Below are 14,467 nucleotides of genomic sequence, written 5' to 3'. Positions count from 1 at the left end.
GTTACTCTGAGATATTTTATGCTATTTGTGGCTATTGTAAAGGGTGATGTTTCTCTAATATCTTTCTCAGCACATTTATCATCTGTGCAAAGAAGGGCTACTGAATTTTTTAATTAATATTGTATCTTGCTACATTACTAAAAGTGTTTATGAGTTGCAGAAGTTCCTTGGTAGAATTTTTGGGATCGCTTATATAAACTATCATATCATCCGCAAATAGTTAGAGTTTGATTTCTTCATTTCTATCCCCTTTATTCCCTTTTGTTGTCTAATTGCTCTAGCAAGAACCTCAAGAACCATATTGAATAGATATGGAGAGAGTGGACAACCTTGTCTTGTTCCTGATTTCAGAGGGATAACTGGGAGTTTCTCTCCATTTAGTTTGATACTGGTTATTGTATATTGTCTTTATTATGTTTAGGTATGTTCCTTGTACTCCTGCTCTCTCCAAGACCTTTATTATGAAGGGATGTTATATTTTATCAAAGGCTTTTTCAGTATCTAGTCAGATTATTATATGGTTTTTATTTTTAAGTTTGTTTATACGGTGGATTACATTGACAGATTTTCGTATGTTGAACCAACCCTGCATCTCTGGGATGAAGCCAACTTGATCATGGTGGATGATTTTTCTGATGTGTTCTTAGATTCGTTTTGCCAGTATTTTATTGAGTATTTTTTGCATCAATGTTCATGAGTGAGACTGGTCTGTTATTCTCTTTCTTAGTAATGTCTGTGTGGTTTGTGTAGCAGGGTAATTGTAGCATCATTAAAAGAGTTTGGCCATGTTTATTCTGTTTCTATTGTGTGGAACAATTTGAGGAGTATTGGTATTAGTTTTTCTTTGAAAATCTTGTAGAATTCTGTGCTAAAACCATCTAGTCCTGGGTTTTGTTTTTTTTTTTTTTTTGGATGGGAGACTTTTGATGACTGTTTCTATTTCTTTTTTTATTGTTCACTTCTATTCCTTTTTTATATTGATTTTACTGAGCTATACATTTTTCTCTGCCTCCCTCCCTTCCTTTCCCCTCCCTTTCAACCCTCTCCCATGGTCCCTATGCTTCCAATTTACTCAGGAGATCTTTAGCAGTTATAGGCCTATTTAATTTGCTTATCTGGTCTTGATTTAATTTTGGTAAGTGATATTTATCCAGAAAGTTGTCCATTTCCTTTAAGTTTTCCAATTTTGTGGAGTACAGGTTTTCAAAATATGACCTAACGATTCTTTGGTTAAACCCAACAAATTCTTAATACAAACGATCCAGGAAATCTGAGACACCATGAAAGACCAAACCTAAAAATAATAGGTATAGAAGAAGGAGAACACCAGCTCAAAGGCACAGAAAATATATTCAGCAAAGTTATAGAAGAAAACTTTCCCATCTTGAAAAAGGATATCCCTATGAAGGTACAAGAAGCTTACATAACACCAAATAGACTGGACCAAAAAAAAAAAACCTTGCCATATAATAATCAAAATGTAAAACATACCGAATAAAGAAAGACTATTAAAGAGCTGAAAAGGAAAAAGGTCAAGTAACATATAAAGGTAGACCTATCAGAATTACACCTGACTTTGCAATGGAAACCATGAAAGCCAGAAGGTCCTGGACAGATGTACTGCATAACCTAAGAGACCATAGATACAAACCCAGACAAATACCCAGCAAAGCTTTCAGTCACCATCGATGGAGAAAACAAGATATTCCATGACAAAACCAGATTTAAACAATACCTATCTACAAATTCAGCCCTGCAGAAAGTACTATAAGGAAAACTCCAACCCGAGGAAGCTAGCGGCACCCACAAAAACACAGGCAACAGATAACCTCACACCAGCAAACCCCAAAGAAGGGAAACGCACAAACGCTACCACTGAAAAACAACAGAAATTAACAATCACTGGTCATTAATATCTCTTAATATCAGACACTTTTGTTGTTGCCGCTGTTTTGTTTTGTTTCAAGAGACAAGGTCTCCCTTAGCCCAGGCTGACTTGGACTCACTCACCCTCTGGCAGAGGATGGTGCTGGACTTCTTCCTGCTACTGCCCCTGCTCCCAGTACTGAGGTCACAGACATGTGCCACCATGTCCGGTTTCTGATGCTAGATTTTGGTAGACATATAGTCAAGTTGTACTCAGATTTCATGAATCTTGGAGGGGGTGGCAGAGATCTAGTTCTCCAGGTGTCTCAGAGGTAGGGACTACACAGTGGTAGGGGCTCAGAGAACCTCTGTCTGGTAAACTATTATCAGGAGGCATGGGGACCAAGATGAAGTAGCTACAGCCTCAGAGTGGATCACATGACCCTGGGAAAAGCAAAAGTGAGAGAACCCCAGCCAATGGAGTCCTAACAGCCTCCCCCAGTCTGATAAAAGGGCAGGATATTTTGGAATCCAGAGATGACTCCCAAAAAGCTCAGGATCAACACTTCCTGTGTCTGCAAACACAAGGCCTCTGGGAGGTGCCAGTCAGGCAGCCCAGAGAGAAAGCATGGCTAAATGAAGTCACTTGGCAGTTCTCAGGTTCCCTGATCCCCATGTTGCCCACGGTAGATGACAGCTAACACTTAGGGTTGAATCTCTGCATTTAACCCATCTAACTGCTATTCCTCTAGCCCAGGATAACCTCAGTCTGTTGCTGGTGCCCTGTCTCTACACTTTCTCACTGCAGCACTCTCCCTGTGGTCCACAGTGGTCCACAGTGGACCAGGGACCTGTGAAGATGCATGGGTACCACCTCTGGATTGAATGCTACGAGGATCTACACTGTACATAGTAACTAATCTTGATTACCATCTTGACAAGATTTAGGATTACCCAGGAGATAGAAACCTTTGGGTGTGTCTTCCAGAGATGCTTAATGAAGGGAAGACCCACTCTGGATGTGGGTGGCATCCTTCCATTGTACAGGGTCCCAAATTGAAGGAGGAGGAGAAAATGAATAGAAGGCCATCTCTTGGATTCCCTGAGCACACTGTAAACAGCCACCTCCTACTCCTGCTCCATTCCTCCCTTCCACGATTAACTGTAGCCCTTAGAGCCATGAGCCTTCCCTTGGTGGCTTTGGTTGGGTACTCTGTCACGGCAATAAGAAAAGTAAGTGTGACGATTGGTTTCAATATCAACTTGGCAGAAATTAGAACCACCTGAGTAGGAAGCCTCCACGGAAGAATTGTCCTGATTGGCTTGATTGACGTGGGAAGAGCTGCCCCAAATGTGGCCAGCACCTTTGGGTAGCGTTCAAGACTGAAAACAGCATGGCAGAATGAAGAGAATGTGTCCTTTACTCCCTTGGCCTTCCCTCTTGTCACTGAGGTTTTTCACCCTTTTGCTGCTCCTGCTGATCCCACTACCCACGTCAGAAACAGCCTTTCTGGGCTGGAAGAGATGGCTCCGAGGTTAAGAGCACTGCCTCATCTTCCAAAGGTCCTGAGTTCAATTCCCAGTACCCACATGGTGGCTCACAACCATCTATGAGATCTGGTATTCTCTTCTGACCTGCAGTCATATATACAGGCAGAACACTGCATACAAAATAAATAAATAATCTTAAAAAAAAAAAAGAAACAGCCTTTCTCAGCTTTCATCCTTGAGAAAAGACCAGCAGTTCTCCAGGGTATCTCCAGGGTTCTAGTGTTAGATCAGCACTGCTGGAGCACCCAGCCGTGGACCAAATAACCTCCAGGGTCTTAGCCTGTCAGCCTCATGGATGAGATAGCTGTTGTTACTATTTCAGCCAAAGCTGACTTCATAAATTAGCCTCTCTCTCTTTCCACATGTATGCGTGCATATACATGCACATGCATGCACTCATACATGCGTGCGTGCACACACACACATGCACGTGCACTTGCACGCTCATCTTGTTTCTAGTCCTCTAGAAGACCCTGACCAATTCAATAACTAGTACAGAAAACTGGTCCCGAGGAGTGGGTCCTGTTGCTGTCAAGTCTGTGTCATCAGCCTTTAGGACTGGTTGGCGAAAGAACTTAGAGCCGCAGCTAGAGACGTCCTAACAGGCTGTGGACTGAGCCTGCTGGGACTTCCTGGTGACAAGCATACTGAGATGCGCGCAGATGGTAAAGGACCAGCGCAGGAAGTTTCAGAGTGGAATGATGGCCCCAATGGGAACCAGTTCTAGAGGCCACCTGCATTCAAGTCTGGCAAAGCGCCTGGCTGTGTTCTGAGAACGTGAGCAAGGCTGAACTCAAAAGTGATAGATGAATTTGTTTGATGAAGAAAACTGCAAGACAGGACAGCGTTTAGGCTGTGGCACGGTCACTACTCACAGCCCTTCTCCAGGTTTACAGTGGAGAAAGCAAGTGGATCAGAAAGGTTGACAAGCAAGAGTGTGGGTTTAAAGCAAGCTGCATGCCAGGGGGAGTGGAGAAGGTAGAACCATGGAAGAGATAACAGCAGTCAAGAGAAACCAGGGCTCAGCACTGAGAAACGGAGGAGGTAACCTGAGAACTCAGATTCATAAGAAAGAGGAGACCCCGAGCTGGAAACGCTGTGGTGAGGTTCCCTGCTCGCAGACAGCTGGCTGGGAAATGTTTGCTCAGGTGCAGCTACCAAGGTTGCAGTAGAAGAGGCCAGACCACGTCTGAACTAGCAACAGAACCTAACAATAGACACTCGCTCAGCTCGTGAGGTTTCACAGAGGAACAAGGACTCAGCTGGGACCCCCCACCTGCTGCTGGTGTCAGAGGCATGCCAAAGTGCAAGAGCTACGGGGTCGCTCAGGTTTGCTCCAGGGTTCCAAACTGCGTAGACCCTGAAAAGCCATTGCCTGAGCTCTGACAGTGAAGGTGAACCTCAGGGGAACCCAGAGTGCTGGAGCTGCTAGGACGATGAGACAGGAAACCTTCAAGCATGGAGTAGAACTGGCCCAAGAGAGACTGTGAGTGTGGAGGGCATCATAACTGGAGGGAGAAGGGGTACAGAAGTTGTTAGGGCCCAACTGATACCACTAAGGATTCTAAATGCAGGGCAGCATTTGTTGTTTGCCTAGAGGCAGGGTTTGTTGTTTGCCTAGCTGGGTCCCAGCTTCGATTTAACACAACCCTTTCTTGCTGTGTCCCCTCTCATCCCTTGCAGAATGGTGGTGTTTACTCTGTGTCCTGTATTTAAGAACATAGAAGATGGGAACCAGAAATGGTTAACTGCCCATTAATAGGCCACACTGCCTTATGTAGCATCCCTGTCCCCATGGCTTCTATTGCAGCCAAAAAAGAGTCTGTACCATAAAATACATAAAACTAAGCTTAGAGGAAACAAATGTGTCCTTCCTTTCGTCTTTGACTTTCAGGGGCTCACAATAGAAGAGATTTCCTGGCTCAGAGGAAAGACTACACACCATTTTTAACCATCAAAATTGCTAAGATTTGGGGACTTGTGGAGTTAGACTAAAAGCATTTTTTTTTTTTGCATTATGGGATATATTTGAGACTTCAGGGACCAGGAACAAATGTTCTGATTTAAAGGTGACATGTTTGTGTGTCAAGTTGACAAGGGATAGATTAGTGCAGGTAAATATTGATTGTGACTTTGAAATGACTCAGAAGACCCAGGAGACAAGATGCCTGGCTGTTGCTGTAAAAGCATTTCCAGATGACCCTGAATGTGGACAGAACTCTCCCACGAGCTGGAGTCAGAAACTGGATCAAAATGGGGAGGAGAAAGGATCTGAGTGCAGCATCCATCTCTCTCCGTTTCCTTGCTGTGGCCACAGTGTGACCAACGGCCCCAAGCTCTTCCGCCATGCCTTTTCCACTGTGCGGACGGAATGCTCAGATAAGAGCCGTCATAAACCCTTCCTCCTAAATTGTTTTTGTCTGGCCGTGGAAAAGAGGTGTTTCTTCTGTACTGATGTGGCAAAACATGGACAAACGGGCCAGGGGAGTCTTGGATTGTCTGAGCCTCCTGGGAGTCAGGGGTGGCTAGTTGCCCATCAATGGCCTACACCCCCTTCATTCCGTCTCCATTTTACCATGGCTTCCGTGACAATCAGAGGATATATTCTGCCTTAAAATACATAAAAAGAAACTTAGAAGAAATATGTATATTGAATCACGATTAATAAAAACTCAGAGAGAGAAATTGGGGTTCAACCTGAAGGTTCAAAAAGCAAAACAGCCAGCCACTGGCTCTTACCTCCACCTCAGTCCAAAATGGTGATCCTGCAACCAAGAATTCAGAATAAGACTGTGTCTGTGAGCTGTTTCTTTTTCTTTTCTTTTCTTTTCTTTTAATTTTTTTTTTTGATTTTTTTTCCAAGGCAGAGTCTCTCTGTAGCTTTGGAGCCTTTCCTGGAACTAACTCTGTAGACCAGGCTGGCCTTGAACTCACAGAGATCCGCCTGCCTCTGCCTCCCAAGTGCTGGGAATAAAGGTATGCACCACCACTGCCCAGTGTCAGCTGTTTTTTTCTGTTTTATAATCCTTTCTAGGACTAGTATTAAAGGCATGCACCACCTGGTTTCTATGGCAACTAGTGTGCATACTGGAATTAAAAGTGTGTGTCACCATTGCCTGATCTGTAAGGCTGACCTGTGTGGCTGTTTTACTCTCTGATCTTCAGGCAAGCCTCATTTATTGAAACACTGATGAAATACCACTACATTTTCCCTTTTTGTCTAAAATAAAAAAGAATTCTATAACTAATATAAGAAAAAACTATATACAATAAGTACAATAACTGTATACAATATATACAGGCAATAGATATATCAACAATGTTTAGTTCTTTTGCATTTGACAAATTCAGAGAAAATACTCCATATTTATCCTATCTTTGTGAATCCAAAGTCTTTTACCTAACTTACTTTCTATCATAACATGATTTCTATATCAGGTAAACAAGGAAAACTATTACTATCTAGTCTTCAACTACCTGAGAGACACAAGAAGGAAATGATATTAACTGAATAAGCAGAAGCAGGAAGAGTAAGCAAGTGACTTCCAAAAAAATGTGAGTAATGACAGAAACAGGTGACTGCCTGGACAGTCACCCAAATGTAGATGAAGCAGAAGAAACTTACCTAAAAAATAACTTTAGGAGAATGTTTGAGGCCCTTAAAGAGGAAATGAAAAATTCCCTCAAAGAAATGGAGAAAAAGACAAACAAAAAATGGAAGAAATCAACAAATCTCTTAAATAAAACAGAGAAAGAGCAATCAAACAGATGAAAGTACCATTCAAGACTTGAAAACCAAAAAAAAGGCAATAAAGAAAACACAAATAGAAGGAATTATGGAAACAGAAATTATGAGAAAATGATCAGAAACCACAAATACAAGCACAAACAGCAGAATACAAGAGATGGAAGAGAATCTCAAGTGTTGAAGATATAATAGAGGAAATAGACTCATTGGTCAAAGAAAATATTAAATCTAACAAAAGCTTAACACAAAATATCCAGGAAACATGGGACACCATTGAAAGACCAAACCTAAGAATAATAGGGATGAAGGAAGTCCAATTCAAAAAGCACAGAAAATATATTCAACAAAATCATAGAATAAAACTTTCCCAACCTAAAGAAAGACATGCATATGAAGATACAAGAAGCTTACAGTACAAAAAAAAAATTGAAATAACCCCGTGTATCTTATTGAACCACCATGGCTTAAAATTAGAATTCAACAGCAACACTAATTCCAGAAAACCACAAACACATGGAAATTAAGCAATGCTCACCTGAATCATCAATGGATCAAGGAAGAAATAAAGGAAGAAATTAATGACTTCCTAAAATTGAATGAAAATTACCACATAGCATACCTAAATTTATGAGACACAATGAAAGTAGTGTGAAGAGGAAAGTTCATAGCACTAAATGCCTACATAAAGAAGCTAGAAAAATCCCACACTAGTTAATTAACAGAACATTTGAAAACTCTGGAGCAAAAAGAAGCAAACTCACCAAGGGGAACTAGTCGGGAGAAAATAAGCAAATTGGAAGCTGAAATCAACAAAATAGAACCAAAGAAAGCAATACAAAGAATCAATGAGACAAATAGTTCTTTGAGAAAAATCAGCAAAATAGACAGACCTTTATCCAAACTAACCAAAAGGCAGAGAGAGAGAGAGAGAGAGAGAGAGAGAATATCAAAATTCACAAATTCAGAAATGAAAGGGGGACATAACAACAGACTTTGAGGAAATACAGAAAATCATTAGGTCATATTTCAAAAACCTGTACTCCACAAAATTGGGAAACTTAAAAAAATGAACAACTTTCTGGATAAATATCACTTACCAAAATTAAATCAGGACCAGATAAGCAAATTAAATAGGCCTATAACTACCAAAGAAATAGAAATGGTTTCCCAACCAAAAAGTCTCCCAACCAAAAAAAAAGCCCAAGACCAGATGGTTTCAGCAAAGAATTCTACAAGAATTTCAAAGAACTAGTACCAAATACTCCTCAAATTGTTTCACACACTAGAAACAGAAGGAACAAGGCCAAACTCTTTTTATGAGGCTACCATTACCCTGATATCCAAGCCACACAAAGTCATTACTAATAAAGAGAATAACAGATCAAACTCACTCATAAACATTGATGCAAAAATACTACTGGCAAATCAAATCTAAGAACACATCAGAAAAATCATCCACTGTGATCAAGTCAGCTTCATCCCAGAGATATATGAAAATCTGTCAATACAATCCACAAAATATAAACAAACTGGGGGAAAAAACACATGATTGTCTCATTAGATGCTGAAAAAGCCTTTGACAAAATACAACTTCTTTTCATGATAAAGGTCTTGGAGAGAGCAGGGATACAAGAACATACCTAAACATAATTAAGGCAATATAAAACAAGCCAACAGCCAACATAAAACTAAATGGAGAGAAGGGCTCCCAGTGATCCCACTGAAATCAGGAACAAGACAAGGTTGTCCACTCTCTCCATATCTATTCAATATAGTTTTTGAGGTCCTAGCTAGAGCAATAAAAGGAGATCAAGAGGATACAAATCAGAAAAGAAGTCAAAGTCTCACTATTTGCTGATGATATGATAGTTTACATAAGTGATACCAAAAATTCTATCAAGGAACTTCTACAACTTATAAACACTTTCAGTAATGTAGCAGGATTCAAGATTAACTCAAAAAAAATCAGTGGCCCTCCTTTACACAGATGATAAATGGACTGAGAAAGAAACCAGAGAAGCATCACCCTTCACAATAGCCACAAATAGCATAAAATACCTCAGAGTAACTCTAAGCAAACAAGTGGAAGACTGGTATGACAAGAACTTTAAATCTTTGAAGAAAGAAATTAAAGAAGACACCAGAAAATGGAATGATCTCTCATGCTCTTGGGTGGGAAAAATGGCAATCTTACCAAAAGCAATCTGGAGATTCAATGCAATGCCCATCAAAATCCAAGCAAAATTCTTCACAGACCACAAAAAGAACAATACTCAACTTCATATGGGAAAACAAAAAACTCAGGATAGCCAGAAAAAAAAATCCTGTACAAGCAAGGAACTTCTGGAGGTATCACAATCCCTGACTTCAAATTCAACTACAGAGCTACAGAAATGAAAACAGCCTAGTACCGGCATAAAAACAGACAGGTGGACCAATGGAACTTAATCAAAGACCCAGATATCAATTCACATAGCTACAAACACCTGATTTTTGACAAAGAATCAAAAAATATAAAAAGAAAAAAGAAAGCATATTCAACAAATGATGCTGGCATAGAAGAGAAAGTGGGAAGTGCACTTGAACGCATTGGCACAGGAGACCACTTCCTAAATATAACCCCAGTAGCACAGACACTGAGAGCAACAATTAATAAATAGGACCTCTTGAAACTGAAAAGCTTCTGTAAAGCAAAGGACACAGTCAACAAAACAAAATAGCAGCTTACAGAATGGGAACAGATATTTATCAACTGCACATCAAACAGAGGTCTGTTCTCCAAAATATACAAAGAACTCAAGAAATTGGTCATCAAAAGAACCAATAATCCAATAAAAAAAAAAGGGGGGGGTACAGATCTAAACAGAGAACTCTCAACAGAGGAATCTAAAATGGCTGAAAAATAGTTAAGGAAATGCTCAACATCCTTAGCCATCAGAGAAATGCAAATCAAAACAACTCTGAGATTCCATCTTACACCTGTGAGGATGGCCAAGATCAAAAACACTGATGACAACTTATGCTAGGGAAGATGTGAGATAAAGGGAACACTCCTGCATTGCTGGTGGGAGTGCAAACTGGTACAGTCACTTTTGATATCAGTATGGTGATTTCTCAGAAAATTAGGAAACAACCTTCCTCAAGATCCATCAATACCACTTTTGGGCTCAATCGTACCACAAGGACATGTGCTCAATTATGTTCATAGCAACATGGTTTGTCATATTCAGAACCTGAAAACAACCTAGACACCCCTTAACAAAAGAGTGGATAAGGAAAATGTGCTACATTTACACAATGGAGTACTTATTCAGTGGTAAAAAATGATGACATCTTGATAATTGCAGGCAAATGGATGGATCTAGGAAAAACCATATTGAATGAAATAATCCAGACCCAGAAAGACAAATATCATATGTATTAACTCAGAAGTGGCTTTTAGATATAAAGCAAAGAAAATCAGCCTACAATTCCCAATCCCAGAGAACCTAGACAACAAAGGAGATCCTAAGAGAGACATACATGGATCTAATCGACATGGAAAGTAGAAAAAAACAAGATCTCCAGAGTAAATTGGGAACATGGGGACCATGGGAAAGGATAGAAGGGGAGGGGAGAGGAAGAGAGAGGAGTAGAGAAAATATATAGCTCAATAAAAACAATAAAATAAATAAATAAAAGTATATTCTATAATTTATCTTGTTATCATATCTATATCCCTTTTTCTTTTCAAAACAAAGACCTTGAATCTAATTTCCTTTGTTTAGCTTTTTTCTGACCATTATCCATAACAACTTGTAACCAACACACTAAACAAAGAAAAACATCCATAATCCATTTTTCGAGAACATGAACGTAGTTTTCTAAGCTACTTCCTGCTTATTGGGGGCTGATAATCTTATGGGGATCCCAAAAAGTTTAGGATTATGGTCAAGTCCTGACTGGAGTATTCTGTGAGGCTGGATCATCTCAGTCAGCCATCTTGAAGCTGTTCTGGAGTAGAACTCAGAGGAAATTGCAGCAGAGGTACTCTGAGATATTGGATCATCTGGGTCATCTGTTCCCACTGGAGATTTTCTTAGGGGGTCTTTCTTGATCAAACCTTATTTTTCTTAACCCAGAATGAATCCACAGATTCTCATTTCCTATGGAAACAAAAGCAAAACTTCTCTCTAAAGTAATGTATCTTTTGACTTAAATTTAGAAGTCAATGTATTTTCAAAATATATAGGTTGGATTAATCCAGCAATATTTATTTATTTTCCACTTTTTATTGTTTTTATTGTGCTAGACATTTTTCTCCACTCCCCTCCCTTCCTCCCCTCTCCTGTGACTTCCATGCTCCCAATTACTCGGGAGAGCTGGTCTTTCTCTCTTTCCTATTTAGATCAATGTATGTATCTTTTAGTATCCTCTTTGTTGTCTAGGTTCTCTGGGGTTGTGAATTGTAGGCTGGTTTTCTTTGCTTTATGTCTAAAAGTCACTTCTGAGTGAGTATATATGATATTTGCCTTTCTGGGTCTGGGTTACCTCACTCAATATGATTTTTTTTTCTAGATCCATCCATTTGCCTGCAAATTTCAAGATGTCGTGATTTTTACTGCTGAGTAATACTCCATTGTGTAAATGTACCACATTTTCTTTATCCATTCTTTAGATGAGGGGCATCTAGGTTGTTTCTAGGTTCTGACTATTACAAGTAATAGGCAGCAGCACTTATAATCAAATGTCTTTTAGCAGCTGTTGCTCTTTTCTCAGCTGTCAAACAATTTAAAGACAACACAGTAACATACAGTATCCAGATTCTCTGTGTATTTTCCATATCTACATTTTTTAAACTCTGTTTCTTTTATTTTTATTTTTATTTTTGTTTTCTTTGAGACAGGGTTTCTCTATGTATCTTTGTCTGTCCTGGAACTCTCTCTGTAGACCAGGCTGCCCATTAACTCACAGAGATCTGCCTGCCTCTGCCTCCCAAGTGCTGGGATTAAAGGTGTGCACCACCACATCTGACTTCTTTCTCTCTCTCTCTCTCTCTCTCTCTCTCTCTCTCTCTCTCTTTCTCTTTCTCTTTAAGGACTTTCTCTATCCTTTTTCTTTTCTCTCCCAAGCCTACACATATTTTTAAGCACACTATGAACCATTTAGAGTTTGTTTTCATCTGAATCTGTTGTCACTGTATTTTTTTTTACCTTTTCTGAGAACATGCATCATTAATCTACTAAACATCATTGTTGGGATTAAAACTACTGCTTTGGTGGCTGACTCTGCCCCATTCTTTAGCTTGATGAGAGTCTAGCTTCACGGTGGAGGTACTGGCAGGAGTCATATTTTTTGTCACAACTCTGTGGAGTGTCTAGGTCCATGCCACAGCCAAGAAGCCAGAACAGTGGAGAAAGCTAAACCTGGGTAGATGGGAGCTGAGAGCGCTAATTCTTCTCTGTGCTCTGGCCTGTGGCAGTGGCTAAAAGCCTCAGGGAAACAACTTTTTCATAAATTAATGCCCCCAAAATTGGGCACCAAGTGAAGTACAGTTAATAAAAAACTCAGAGAGAGAAATTGGGGTTCAATCTGAAGGTCCAAAAAGCAAAACAGTCAGTCACTGGCTCTTACCTCTACCTCAGTCCAAAATGGTGATCCTGCCTCCAAGAATCTCAGAATGAGCCTGAGTCTGAGAGCTATCTCCTTCAGTTTTATAACCCTCTCTAGGACTGGGATTAAAGGCATACACTGCCCAATTTCTATGGCAATTAGTGTGGCTACTGGGATTAAAGGTTTATGTCATTGCTGGCTGGTCTGTAAAGCTGACCAGGGGGGCTGTTTTATTCTCTGATCTTCAGGCAAGCTTTAATCATCAAAATACAAATGAAATGCCCCTACAGTATATCTTCATAGTCCTTGCTCAGGTATCACTGGTAGAAGAAGACACATTTGTGGGGAGGCTCATCAGGAAATAGAAATGAGCCTGGGATGGCTCAACTTGACTACATCTGGAACTAAAACCCAAAAGCGGAGGGCACATTTTTGCGGGACTCCCACTATGAAGGCTGGCTTAACCCAGTGGAGCAGGAAACCAGAAGCAAGTCAGAGTGGAAGCCACACTGGATGTGTCTTGTGGCCCCAGCAGGTCTAAATAATGTGTGATGACTTCCCCTTTGCTGATAGAGCACTGGTAGCATCCTAAGACACCTCCTCACTCCAGGTTGGGTACCCACTGGCCCTGATCGTCCTGGTCCTAGTTACCAATGCAAAGGAGTCTTCAAGACACAAAGAGCCAGCCTGTCTCGGGGCCGGCGGACCCAGAATCAAGGCTATGACTGGAGTAGGGACTTGCTCCTAACCGTCTCTGCTGATTTGCTTTCTGTTACTGTGACCAAAAATGGACCAAAATCAACTTGGGAGAGGAAAGGGTTAGTTTGGTTTGCAGGTCACAGTCCATCATCAAAGGAAGCCAAGGAAGGAAGCTGAGGCAGGAACTGAAGCAAAAGCCATGGAGAACCAATGTTTACTGGTTTGCCCCAGGCTCATTTTCAGTTACCTTTCTTATACAACACAGACTCAACCTGCCTAGGGATGGTACCACACACAGTGGGTTGGGCCCTCCTAGAGCAATGAGTAATCAAGAAAATGCTCCCAACAGGACACTCTGATGAAGTTACCTTTTCCTAGGTGTGTCAAATGGACAACCAAGATTAGCCATTGTGCCACCCCGAGTCTTAAGATGCTGCTGGACCAGAGAGGGTGAACACCGTCCCTCTAGTAGTTCTGTAATTTGGTCATTGCTGTCCACACTGCTCTTGGGGACTCCAAAGGATCATCTTTTATGAGGTTTGAATTGAAATTGTAGCTTCTTTTCGGTGTTTTCAAATTAAACAGTGGCACTCTTTCCTATTCATTATTCTTGCTTGTGTGTCAGCCTCTACCATCCCAAACCTAGCAAGTTGTTCCTCTGACGTCATCAGAATAACCTTACAGTGTGTGCTTTGAATGGAAAAGAATGCCTCCAGCAACACTCCCAAACCGTTCATGGCGACCCTCGCCCTTCTAACTGCCACCTTCTCCATGGGATCCATAAAACAAGGTAAGACAGAGGCTGTGATGCTGATCTGATCCCACAAAGATTGATAGAATGGTCTCAGGTCTGGCTGGTAGGACACAAAAATTGATGTTTTCTGATAAGGCTCGATCTGCAAGTTGGTGGAAGGCTTTGCTAAACCTTCTAGGAGTCTTCTGTGGGGGTGCCAGCTGTCTCGAAAGATTTGAGAATGGTTGCCTCTCAAGAAGTTAGGCCAGGGTTTGGAG

This window comes from Myodes glareolus, chromosome 10, assembly GCF_982192425.1.
Source record: "Myodes glareolus chromosome 10, mMyoGla1.1, whole genome shotgun sequence".
Lineage (NCBI taxonomy): Eukaryota > Metazoa > Chordata > Mammalia > Rodentia > Cricetidae > Myodes > Myodes glareolus.
Note: the sequence above shows the minus strand (reverse complement) of the source record.